Raw genomic sequence first — 14,461 nt, forward strand, 5'->3', positions numbered from 1 at the left:
TCCCATTTTCTGAATAAGTCTGTTATGAGGTACTTCGACATTTTTGGATGCCCACATACACAAAGCCTGCTTCAGCCTCTTACTTGATTGAAGAACTCAATCAGCTAAGTTACACGCAATTGGCCTTTCATAAATCCGAGATGGTTTTCTCATCTTACCCCATGCTTCTGCAAGTGAGAATTAATTTTGTCGTTGATGAAGGCCTCTAGTAGATCTCTCAACCTTCACTGTGGTTAGACAGATTAGCGTGCAGTCACAAGATTTACCCTCTCCTCTCGTTTTGAAAACATTTGCCAAATTCCAGTCCTTTGGCCCCAGTGCGATATACAAGGAGGATTGAAACATTGTGGTCAGGGCTGATCTTATCTCTACCCAGCTTCCTTTATCTCCCAGAATGCTTCCCATCTGGACCAGGGGTGTTGTCGACATTTACTGACAAACTGTTTAGCAACGCGTTCCCATCTATTTTATCCTATGCAGGATCTCTACTTCCCTCTCCTCGATTGGGACATTAATTTCAGCCTCTTCTTTTTTGAAGGCAGTTGCAAATTACTCATTCTGTACCTCATTCACGCCCTCTGCCTCGACAGGAATATTTATTTGCTTCTCCATAATCGGCTGCACCGTTCCTTTATTTTTACTTGCATATGTTTTACAAGATTTCTGATCCCCTTTACTCTTAGCTGCTAATCTTTTCTATGCTTTCCCTTTGTCCTTCTTGTATTCTTTTCCAATTCTCCCTGTACACTCTGCTTTCTATTTGTTTTGAGATTATATTCTTGATTTGGAATTTGTAATGAATCTCTTCTTTCTCTTTTCCTTTAACTGACAATTCATTTTTCATCCAGAGAGTGCAGCATTTAATTCCCCATCTTCACCTCCAGATTTGAGTATTCCAATGCATTCCTGGCCAAACTCCCTGTTTGCATCCTCAGTCATCCTGAGGACATCCAAACCTCTGCTGCCTATATACAACTCTCGCAAGGAGACGTTCATCCATCACCTCTGCAATCGCATTAGCTTCTGGTCATGCACCTTAACAATATTGAAATTCCCACGTTTATTTTATAATCTCCCCATGAGCTCTTCTCTCCCAGTCTCTGTAATCTCTTTTAGCCCTATAAGATATTTGTCCTCCTTCAATTCCGGATACCTGAGCATTCCCAAATTTAATCGCTCCACCGCTGGTGGTCTTATTTTCATCTGCCAAGATCCGAAATTCTGGAATTCCCACCATAAACCTCTGCCTCTCTACATATTTTTCCTCCTTTAAGATGCTGCTTAAAACTTACCACCTTGACGAAGCATTTGGTCATCTGACATAATATCTGTTAACGCTGCTCGCTATCAAATTGTGTTTGATAATATGACTTGGAAATTTTAACTATGTAAGGACACCTCATAAATAAGAAATTGTTGATCTTGTTTTCCACCTTCTCCTTTACTCTTCTCCAGTTAGAAGTGTGCTTTAGAATGAAGTGTATTTAGCTCTATGCCACCGTGGCTGAAAGGGCCTTTGAACCTCTCCATTCCAGTTCCACTATCATTCCTTCCATCCTTCCTTAACCATAATGAAGTTGCCCTTACCCTCAACTTTCACTCCACCAGATTCTACATTCAATGAAATATCCTCCATCACTTCTGCCAACTTCACCACAATGCTCCCACCAGACATCCTCTGCTCTATTTTCAGCATTCTGAAGGTACAGCTTGACCCACTCTTCCTTCACTCAAAACACCCACTACTCTTCCAATGTCACCTCCCCAGGCAAGTGTTGGTGATGCATGACCAGCCCTTTCACCTTCTCTCCTTCAACTGTCAGGACCACAAACAGTGATTTATTTGTATTTTTGTTTTTGTTTAATCAATGCATTAATTCCTAACAATTGTCCTCAACACCATGGAGATGAAGCATACATTCTGCAATTGCTTTGCTGAGTTCTTCCATTATGTCCAGTAGCTTCCATTCACTTGCCATTACAATTCCCTGTCCCACTCAGAGCTGACCCCTCTGTGTTCAGCCGCCTACATTGTTTCAATTTTTCTGACTCAGCATCAACTTAAAAAATAAAAACACGTGGGAACTACTGCCACCATTTGTTTTTGACAGCAGGTTCTGGTAATGATTCTGTTCTTCATTTAATCACTACTGCCTTCCACCCCATCACAGTTTCTCTCTTTATCTCCTTCCTCTGTTCCCATTTTCCCAGCCTCTGTCCTTACTGAAACACTGTTACAGCACAAACCTTTCCTGTTCTGAAGAAAATTCTCTTTCTCAAAATGCTGCCTCGCCCACTAAGTAGTTCTAACATTTTCAGTTCATGATTTAGATTTCCAGCATCTGCAGTATTTTGACTTTTTAAAGAAGTTGATGTCATGGAGAAATGTGGTGAGGTTGCAATAGAATGTAAATACATACACACAATCGATAAATAACTTCGGAGAGAGTGGCAAATGGGAATATGATGGGATCAGGAAAGTAATATTCTTCGGCAAACACTTGGTCAAATGTTGTCTTGTTGCCGAGGGCAGTCACCTCGATTACCATTACCACCATTACCAGCAATACAACAATCACTGTTTTTCTGCTCAGTTTTGCTGTATTTGCCAGCTGTAGAACAGCAGAGTGTATCATAGCCATTCCTCTCAAAACTTCTGCACTCCATATAAGGACTGTGTAGCTTTCTTGGGAAAACTGCCAAATATTTGAGGAAATGTGATCTCTAATTGAGACTGTCGAGAGACGCGGAACACACTGAGACACTGACTGGTCGTCATAAGTTGTTTATATTCACCATCGTTGAAATATACAGGGAGGGATGTGATGTGTTTCCTCGAAAACAAAGGAATCTGTTTTCTGGAAGGTGATCACTTGGAGTCAAGAACGGCTTTCCATTGCCGAAATATGTGAAAAGCAGCTCACAGTCTGCAGAGCCTTAGAACAGCCATTGCGTGTTTTTCTGTTCTGTTGAACTGAGAGGAAGCACCTGGCATTGTGGTGATTGCTCTGCTTCCGTTTTTCTTGCCTGCTGCTCTGTAATGTCAAGAAACTGCAGCAGCATATTAAAACTCGGAATTTGAAATTACGTTGTTTAAAATCCAGGAGGCCAAAGTATTGGGGGAAGCATTTCTGGGCAATATCATTAATTCATTGGAAATATTTGACTGCTTAGTGTCTGCAAATAAACGTAACTCTTATCACAAAAACGGAATCACAGCACAGAATATCTGTAATCTGTGTACAATTTCCAAATGTATAACACACAATATCAACAGGCCGTGATAAATCACTTTGAGTCCAATTCAATCAGCAAAGTCAGATACACCAATGCATCAATTCTCGCTGTGGTTTTAATTTAAAATAGAAGACGCCATGAGATGTTGAGGCTGTTTCCTGTATAGGTGAATGAAGTAGGAATACTGTTAACAATCAAATACAATCAGGAGGATTGAGCCTGTGTTAATGTAAAGTGTTAACTCGCTGTGATCCGATCACCGGAAATGCAGCCTGTGTCAATGTCAGTAGTTAACTTGCTGTGATTCAATTCAAAGAGGGGATCTGAAGGTAGACAGTTGCTTCAATAAATTGTCCACTGTACCTCAATAAATAACATTTAATGTCAGCCTGATTTCTCTGGGAATGAAAGTAAATCTGGGTAATGAAAAGAGTCTGAAGAACTAAAACAGATCAATAAATGAACACAGCTGAGCAGCCACTGTAAAGTTATCACAGGTAGAAAATGTTCAAATGATTAATTCCTCCGGATCTCACATAGAATGAAACAAAAACTCCCCAGAAATGCACATTTAATAAAATAATTTCACATACCGCATTGTCAATCTAGACAAAAATGATTTGAAACAAGCTAAAGCCCCCACAATACTGCCACCCACTCTTTGGTTTCTGAGGATATGTCCGGTCCTTTCCCAATATGATAGACTTGTCCCCCTGAGGTGTGTTTTGCAGATATCACAGACTGACAATTTCAGCATGAGCCAAGGATGTTGACAGCAACTGGTTGTCAGAGAAACTTGAAACACATGCACAGAATGGTGGTGATTGAAGATATTTGGGTCAATCTCTTGTATCTGTGAGGAGCTAATCGATCCTGAAAACAGTGGCACTTATACATGAACATACTGAGAAATGGTAGCACTAACCAAGGAAATTGCAGTAAGCACTGATACTCAGCAATGAACCTGGATAAATTATGTTCCACATGCAAGATCTCCTCAGACTTTTTCAAATACTTAAGAGAATGCAGTATGAAAGTAGAGATCTGAGGATCTCTCTGCCAACACTGTCATTTTCTGGGATCCCTGTTAATAATGTGACACTCAGGCAACCTAATAAACACTGACGTTAAATTAGAAAGTGATGGAAATACTCAGCAGATCTGACAGCATCTGTGGAGACAGAGTTAGCATTTCAGGTCTGTGACCTTTCATCAGAACTGGAAAAAGTTAGACATGTAATAGTTTTTTTTCCAAAGTGAAAAGGAGGCGGCAAGCAGAAATAAAATTAAGATGTGTGATCGGACGGAGAGCAGGAGAGATTTTTTGTTCTTGTTGTTATTATTCATTCATGGGGAGTGGGCATCCTTGGCGAGACCAGCATTTATTGACCATCCTTGATTGCCTTTGCGATGGTGTGCGTTGCCTTCTTTAATTGCTGCAGTCCTTGGGGTTTAGGTACACCTACAGTGCTGTCAGGAAGGGAGTGCCAGAACTTTAATCCAGCGACAGTGAAGGAACGACGGTCTTGTTCTTAGTCAGGATGGTGAATGGCTTGGAGGGGAATATTAAGGTGGTGGTGTTCATCTGCATCTGCTGCCCTTGTTCTTCTAGGTAATATGGGTAGCGGCTTTGGTAGGTGCTTGGTGTGTTGCCACAGTGTACATTGTTCTTGATACACGCTGCTTCCACTGTGTGTCTGTGGTGGAGGGAATGAATGCTGGAGGTTGTGAATAGGGTGACAATCAAGCGGACTGCTTTCCTGGATGGTGTCGAGATTCTTGTGTGTTGTTTGAACAGCACCCATTCAGGCAAGTGTAGAGTATTCCATCATACTCCTGACATGTGCCTTGTAGATGGTGGACAGGCACTGGGGAGACAGGACATGAGTTACTTGCGGCAGAATTCCTAACATCTGACTTGTGTCTGTAGCCACAGTGTTTACCTGGCTGGTCCAGTTCAGTTTCTGGTCAACGGTTATCCACTGGGTATTTATAGTGGGGGATTCAACAATTCTAATACCAGTGAACATCAAGGGGAAATGGTTAGATTACCTCTTGTTTGAGATGGTCACTGACTAGCACTTGTCTGGTGCGAATGTCACTTGCAACTCATTAGCACAAGGCTTGAAGTTGTCCATGTCTTGCTGCATATGAACACAGGCTGCTTTAGGATATTATGAGTCACAAATGGGGTTGAACATTGGACAATCATCAGAAAATATCCCCACTTCTGGCCTTATAATGGAGGGAAGGTCATTGATGAAGCAGCTGAAGATGGTTGAGCCGAGCACACTGCCCTGAGGAACTCCTGCACTGATGTCCTGGTGCTGAGATAATTGTCGTCCAACAACCACAACCAACTTCCTTTGTGCTAGATACTACTCTAACCAGTGGAGAGCGTTCCCTCTGATGTCCTTTGGTTCCAGTTTTGCTTTGGCTTCTTAATGCCATGCTCAGTCAAATGTTGCCGTGATGTCAAGAGCAGTCACGCTCCCCTCACATCTAGCATTCAGCTCTTTTGCCCATGTTTGGACCAAGGCTGTAATGAGATTAGGAGCTGAGTGGCCCTGGCGGAAACTAAACTGAGCGTCAGTGAGCATATTGTTGCTGAGCAAGTGCTGCTTGAAAGCACGATTGATCACCCCTCCCATCTCTTTGCTGATGATCAAGAGTAGACCGATAAGGCGGCAATTGGCCAGGTTGGATTTGTCCTGCTTTTTGTGGACAGGACATACCAGGGCAACTTTCCACATCGCCAGGTAGATGTCAATGTTGTAACCGTAATGCAACATCCTGGTTCGGCGTATGGCCAGCTCTGGGACACAAGTTATCAGTACTATTGCCAGAATATTGTCAGGGCCCAGAACATTTGCAGTATCCGGTGCCTTCGGCTATTTCTTGATATCAGGTGGAGTAAATAAGATTGGCTGAAGACTGACATCTGTGATGCTGGCGACCTCAGCATGAGGCAGAGATGGATCATCCACTCTGCACTTCTGGCTGAAGATGGATGTAAATATTGCAGCCTTGTCTTTTGCACTGAAGTGCTGGGCTCCACTATTAGTGAGGATGTGGATATTTCTGGAACCTCTTCCTCCTGTTAGTTGATCATCTGTCCACCACCATTCGTGACTGGATGCGGCAGGACTGCAGATCTGTTTCAGTGTTATTGGACCTGCACTCCTCCAGGCAAGTGAGTGGGGACAGTATCAAGAATGATTTTTTAACTGTTAGCTTGTAGGTTGAAGAGCGTCCACAAAGCTTGTGGGAGGGCGGGGTGGGGGGGGGTGGGGGTGGCGGGTGGTGAGGAGTTTTATATGAACTGTGGGAAAAATGGAGTTCATCGACCAAAGGACTTACCTGTTTTCTCTACAAGTTAATTTATCTGGTGTGTTCTGTGGCTGGACGCCTTGCCTGATTCAACAGGCTGGATTTTTCAATCCTTTTGGAGATGGCCTGGGAGTCAGGATGGTTGGCAATACGGGTGGGGAAGGCATCGGGTTGGGAGCTGATCTGTGTGTTGTGGAATTGTTTAACTCTGTCTATCACATGTTGCTTCCTCTGCTGGGCATGCAAGTAGTTCTGTGTTGTAGCATCACAAGGCTGACACCTCATTTTTAGGTATGCTTAGTGCTGCTCCTCGGAAGCCCTCCTACATTCTTATTGTACCAGGGTTGATCCCACGACTTGATGGTCATGGTAGAGTGGGGGATATGCCGTGCCATGAAGTTACACATTGTGGCTGAATATAATTCTGCTGTTGCTTCTGTTGCCTATGGCACAAAGCGTCTCGTGGATACCCAGCTTAGAGTTGCTAGATCTGTTTGCAATCTCTGCCATATAGCAAGGTGGCAGTGCCACGCATTACAATGGTGAGTATACCTCAATGTAAAGACAGGACCTTGGCTCCAGAGGGACTGTGCGGTGGTCAATCAGAGAGCCATAGAGTAATACAGCACAGAAACAGGCCCTTTGGCCCAACGTGTCTGTGCTGACCATCAAGCACCTAACTATTCTAATCCCACTTTCCAGTACTTGGCCCGGACCATTGTATGCTATGGCGTTTCAAATGCTCATCTACATAATTCTTAAATGTCGTGAGGGTTCCTGCCTCTACCACATCTTCAGGCAGTTCGTTCCAGACACCAACGACCCTCTGGGTTAAAATTCTTTTCCTCAAATCCCCTCTAAACTCCCTGCCCCTTACTTTAAATCTATGCCCCCTGGTTATTGATCCCTCAGCTGAAGGAATACGTTTCTTCCTATCTAACCTATAAATGCCCGCAGAATATTGTATACCTCAATCACGTCCCCCCTCAGCCTTCTCTGCTCTATGGAAAACAACCCGAGCCTTTTCAGTCTCTCTTCATATCTGAAATATTCCAGCACAGGCAACATCCTGGTGAATCCCCTCTGCAATCGCTCCAGTACTATTACATCCTTCATATAAGGTGAAGGCTAGAACTGTACACAGCACCCTAACTGTGGCCTAACTTATATTTTATACAGCTCCGTCATAACCTCCCTGCTCTTATATTCTATGCGTTGGCTAAAAAAGGCAAGTATCCCATGCGCCTTCCTAACCACCTTATCTACCTTTGCTGCTGCCTTCAATGATCTATGGACAGGTACACGAAGGTCCCTCTGACCCTTTATTTCCTAGGGTCCTACCATCCATTTTATATTTACTTGCCTTGTTAGCCCTCCTATGCATCACCTTTTCAGGATTAAACTCCATTTGCCACTGCTCCGCCCATCTCACCAGCACATCTATATCGTCCTGTAATCTAAGGCTTTCCTTCTTCTCTATTTACAATACCATCAATTTTAGTGCCATTTGCAAGCTTACTAATCATACTTCCTATATTCACATCTGAATCTTTAATGTACACTACAAACAGCAAGGGTCCCAGCACCGATCCCTGCGGTACAACACTGGTCACACGTCTGCACTCCCAAAAACAACCCTCAGCCATCAGCCTCTACCTCCTGCCACTCAGCCAAATTTGGATCCAATTTGCCAAATTACCCTGGATCCCATGGGCTCTTGCCTTCTTAACCAATCTCCCATGCGTGGCCTTAGCAAAAGCCTTACTGAAGTTCATGTAGACTACAGAATCCACTTTACCCTCATCGACACATCTATTCACCTCCTCGAAAAATTGCAATCAAGTTTGTTAGACAGGATCTTCCCCTGACAAAGCAATGCCGATTACCGCTGATTAATCACTGCCTCTCCAAGTGAAGATTAATCCTGACCCTCAGAATGTTTTTCCCAATAGTTTCCAAACCACTGATGTAATTATCTTTAAGATCCCTGCTCCCCTTCCCACATTCAGTGGCCTCTAGTCCTCTGGAAACTCTCCTGTTTCCAGAGAGGATTTTAAAATTTGTGTCAGGGCCCCTGCTATCTCCTCTCTTGCCTTATATAACAGCCTGGGATGCATCTCGTCTGGGCCTGGGGATTTATCCACGTTAAATCCCACTAAAACAGCTAATACTTCCTCCGTTTCAATGCTAATTTGTACAAGTATATCACAATCCCCCTGCCTGATATCTATGCCTACATCCTCCTCCTCCATCGTCAAAGCAGATGAAAACTAATCACTTAAAACCGTACCTATATCCTCCGGCTCTCCACACAGATTGACACTTTGGACCCTAATGGGCCCGACTCTTTCCCTAGTTATCCTCTCGCCCTTAATATACTTATAAAACGCCTTGGGCCTTTCCTTTCCCTACACATTCTACCGAGCTTGAGGGGCAGAATAGCCTGCTCCTGCTCCTATTTTCTATGTTTCTATTCTCCTCTATGGCCTCCACTGTTTTTAGCGCTCGAAATATGCCACAAGCCCCCTTCTTTGCTGATCCAATCCTCGAGATCCTTTGACATGCAGAGTTCCCTGGGCTTGTTAGACCTACCCTTCATCTTTACGGGTACGTGCTGGCTCTGAACTCTCACTATTTCCTCCTTAAATGACTCCCAATGGCCTGATGTAGACATTCCTTCTATTAGGTGCTCCCAGTCCACTTTAGCCAGATCCTGTTTTTCATATTGATATTGGCCTTCTCCCAATTCAGTACTTTTATTTCCGGTCCCTCCTGGTCCTTTTCCATAGCTACCTTGAATCTTACAGATTTATGACCACTAAGCCCGAAATGCTCCCCCACTGGTACTTCTATTACTTGTCCAGCTTCATTCCCCAGGATTAGGTCCAGTACTGCCCTTTGTCTTGTCGGACGTTCTGCGTACTGGCTCAAAAAACTCTCCTCTATGAATTTTAAGAACTCCGCCCCCATTCAGCCATTTCCACAAAGAATATCCCAGTTAATATTGCTGGAACATGAACTCCCCTACTATAGCCCTATCAGTGTTATACCTGCCTGAGATTTGCCTACGTATCTGCTCCTCTACCTCTCCCTGACTGTTTGGAGGCCCGTCGTACACTCCCAGCCAAGTGTTTGCCCCTTTTTTTGTTTTGAAGTTCTACCCATATGCCCTCATTTGAGGATCCCTCTAAGATATCATCCCTCCTTACTGCAGTAATTGACTCCTTGATCAACAGTGCAATGCCACCTCCTCTTTTACCCCCTCGTCTGTCTCGCCTGAAGATTCCATACCCTTGAATACTGAGCTGCCAGTCCTGCCATTCCCACAAATATGTTTCTGTGATAGCATTAATATCAAAATCCCATGTGTTAATTAATGCCATCAAATCATTTGCCTTGCTAGTAAGACTCCTCGCATTAACAAAATTGATGCAATCCATCCTTGCATTATTCGCTCGTGCCTTAACAGGTCTGTATTTGCTCTGCCTTCCAAACTCACTTAGATTTTCTTCTTTATTTGACTGCAACATCCCGACTGTACCTCCAGCCTTATATCATTGCGCTGCCAAATTAGTTTAACCCCCAACAGCAACTCCCCCCCCCAACCCCAACAGCACTAGCAAATCTACCAGCAAAGAGGTTGATAAAACACACACACATGCACACACACACCGATCAGACCCCAGGCACTGAGCGAGACAGATATATAACCACATACACAGACTGACAAAGGGAGCAACACACACACACCGACCAGACCCCAAGTTCTGAGCCAGACAGATATACAAACACACAGACAGAGAGATACACACAAACACACACACACACACAAACACACGGTGGGATGGGAACCTTTGCAAAGAGTCAGAGGAGGGACGATCAAAGACAAGGACAAAAGACAGTAAGAGGAATAGGAAAAGTGAAAGGCAGAGAAATCAAGCGCCAGAATCAAACATGGCCACAGTGAAAAATAGTGGGAAGGGGCCAACTAATGTTTTAAAAACAAGCTGTGTTCCTTAACACGTGGGGCATTCACAATAAAGTGGATGAATTAATCGTGCAAATAGATATAAACGAGTATAATGCAGACGGGATTATGGAGACATGGCTGCAAGGTGATCAGGGATGGGAAATGAACATCCAGGGCTATTCAGTATTTTGGAAGGACAGACAAAAAGCAAAAGGTGTTGGAGTTGCATTGCTGGTTAAAGAGCTTTTTAATGCAATAATCAGGAAGGATATTAGCTCTGACGATGTGGAATATGTATGGGTAGCGCTGAGAAACTCTAATGGGCAGAAATGGTTAGTGGGGGTTCTATATAGATCCCCGAACTGCAGTAGTGATGTTCGGAATGGCATTAAACAGTAAATTGGAGAAGCATGTCTTACGGGAACATTTGTATTTTCGGGTATCTTTAATCAAACTATAGAGTGGGCAAATCAAATTAGTCACAATACTATAGAGGAGGATTTTTGGAGTATAAACGGGATGGTTTTCTGGACCAATACGTTGAGGAACCAACTAGGCAAGAGGCCATCCTAGACTGGGTATTGTGTAATGACAGAGGAATAATTGACACTCTGGTTGTGCGAGACCCCATGGGGAAGAACGACCATAATATGATAGAATTCTTCATCAAGATGGGGAGTGACATAGTTGATTCTGAGACGAGGGCCCTGAATCTTAGTAAAGGAAACTATGAAGGTATAAGGCGCGAATTGTCTATGAGAGACTGGGAAACGTTACTTAAAGGGACGACGGTGGAAAAGCAATGGCAAACTTTCAAAGTGTGCATGGATGGACTGAAACAATTGTTTATTTCTGTCTGGCGCAAAAGTAAAGCGGAAAAGGTAGCCAATTCATGACTTACAAGGGAAATTAGAGAAAGCATTCGATCCAAGGGAGATGCATATAAATTCGCTAGGAAAAAAACAACAAACCTTCGGATTGGGAGCAGTTTCGAATTCAGCAAAGGAGGACCAAGGGATTGATTAAGAAGGGGAACATAGAGAATGAGAGCAAGCTTGTGGGGAACATAAAAACTGACTGTAAAGGTTTATATAGATATGTGAAGATAAAAAGATTAGTGAAGACAAATGTAAGTCCCTTACAGTCAGAAACAGGGAATTTATTATGGGGAACACAGAGATGGCTGACCAACTAATTGTATACTTTGGTTCTGTCTTCACAAAGGAGGACACAAATATCATACAAGCAACGTTGGGGAACACAGGGCTTAGTGAGAGATGGGAACTGAAGGAAATCAGTATTAGTAGAGAAATGGTGTTGGGAAATTGGTGGGATTGAAGGCTGATAAATTCCCAGGGCCTGATGGTCTGAATCCCAGAGTACTTAAAGAAGTGCCCTAGAAATGGTGGATGCATTGGTGGTCATCTTCCAAGATTTGATAGGCGCTGGAACAGTTCCTACAGATTGGAGGGTAGCTAATGTAGCCCCACTATTTAAAAAGGGAGGTAGATAGAAAGCAGGGTATTATAGACCAGTCAGCCTGACGTCGGTTGTTGGGAAATTTCTAGAGTCCATTATCAAAGATTTTATAGCAGAGCACTTGGAGAACAGTGGTAGAATCGGCCAGAATCAGCATGGATTTATGAAAGGGAAATCATGCTTCGCAAATCAACTGGAATCCTTCGAGGATGTAACTAGCAGAGATGATGGGGGTGGGGGGGGGGGGGGTGGGTTGGGGGAGGTAGCCAGAGGATGTGGTTTACTTGGACTTTCAGAAGGCATTTGAAAAAGTCCCACATAAGAGATTAGCATTTAAAATTAAAATTCATGGAATTGCGATGGATAGAAAATTGGTTGGCATACAGGAAAAAAGGAGTAGGGAGAAATGGGTCTTTTTTCTGAATGGCAGGCAGTGACTAGTGGGGTACAACAGGGACCAGTGCTTGGACCCCAGCAATTCACAATATATATTTATGATTTAGATGAGGGAACTAAATGTAGTATCTCCAAATTTTCAGATCACGCAAAACTGGGTGGGAGGATGAGCTGTGAGGAGGATGCAGAAAGGCTTCAGGGTGATTTAGACAAGTTGAGTGAGTGGGCAAATGCATGGCAGATGCAGTATAATGTGGATACATGTGAGGTTATCCAATTTGGCAGCAAACGCAGGAAGACAGATTATTATCCGAACGGCTACGAACTGAGAGAGGGGAATATGAAATGAGTGCTGTGTGTTCTCATACATCAGTCGCTGAAGGTAAGCATGCAGGTCCAACAGGTGGTAAAAACTGCAAATGGTATGTTGGCCTTCATAGCGAGACGATTTGAGTACAGGAGCAGTGATGTCTTGCTGCAATTATACAGGGCCTTGGTGAGGCCCCAGCTGGAATATTGGGGGCAGTTTTGGTCTCCTTATCTGTGGAAGGATGTTCTTGCCATAGAGGGAGTGCAGCGAAGGTTTACCAGACTGATTCCTGGGATGGCGGGACTGATGTATGAGGGGAGATTGAGTGGGTTAAGATTATATTCGCTGGAGTTCAGAAGAGTGAGGGGGGATCTCATAGAAACCTATAAAATTCTAACAGGGCTTGACAGGGTAGATGTAGGAATGATGTTAACGATGGTGGGGGAGTCCAGAACCAGGGGTCATCGTCTAAGGATACGGGGTTAACCGTTCAGGACTGAGATGAGGAGAAATTTCTTCACCCAGAGAGTGGTGAGCCTGTGGAATTGGCTACCACAGAAAGCAGTTGAGGCCAAAACATTGTATGTTTTCAAGAAGTCATTAGATATAGCTCTTGGGTTTAAGGGGATCAGAGGATATGGGGCGAAAGCGGGAACAGGTTACTGAGTTGGGTTATCAGCCATGATCATAATGAGTGGCGGAGCTGGCTCGAAGGGCCGAATGGCCTACTCCTGCTCCTGCACACATACATACACCGATCATACCACACGCACTGAGCCAGACAGATATACACACACACACATGCACTGATCAGACCCCAGGCACTGAGCCAGACAGATATTCAAACACACAGACACAGGCACACACAAACAAACACACAGATCAGACAACTGGCACTAAGCCAGACCGATATAGAAACGCACACACACACCCACACACAAACATAGACAGACAGACAAATACTCACCATACACACACCAATTAAACCACAGGCACTGAGCCAGACAGATATGGAAACACATACACATGAACACATGCGCACATATATGCAATCGCACACACACACTTATCAGAGCCCAGGCACTGAACCAGACAGATGTACAACCACATACACACAGACAGACAAACAGAGAGACACACACACAAACAATCACACCAGTCAGAACCCAGGCTGAGAGCCAGATAGATAGACAAAAACACACACACACACCCACACATTTACATATACATACACACACACACATCAATCAGACTCCAGGCACTGAATCAGACAGATATACAAACACATAGACACAAACAGAGACAGACATACTCACACACAAACACACACACGCACACCAATCAGAACCCAGGCAGCAAGCCAGACAGATATGCGAACACAGACACACGCCACACACACACCAATCAGAACTCAGGCACCGAGCTAAGCAGACATACAAATAAACACGCACACACACACAATCACACCAATCAGAACCCAGGCTGTGAGCCAGACAGATATACAAAGACACACACACACACACAATCACACCAATCAGAACCCAGGCTGTGAGCCAGACAGATATACAAAGACACACACACACATACACACACCGATCCGACCCCAGGCACTGAATCAGACAGATGTACAAACACATAGACACAAACAGAAAGAGACAGACTCACACATACACACACACACGCACACCGATCAGAACCCAGGCACCAAGCCAGACAGATCTACAAAGACAAATACAGAC

Source organism: Heterodontus francisci, unplaced genomic scaffold, assembly GCF_036365525.1.
Source record: "Heterodontus francisci isolate sHetFra1 unplaced genomic scaffold, sHetFra1.hap1 HAP1_SCAFFOLD_329, whole genome shotgun sequence".
Lineage (NCBI taxonomy): Eukaryota > Metazoa > Chordata > Chondrichthyes > Heterodontiformes > Heterodontidae > Heterodontus > Heterodontus francisci.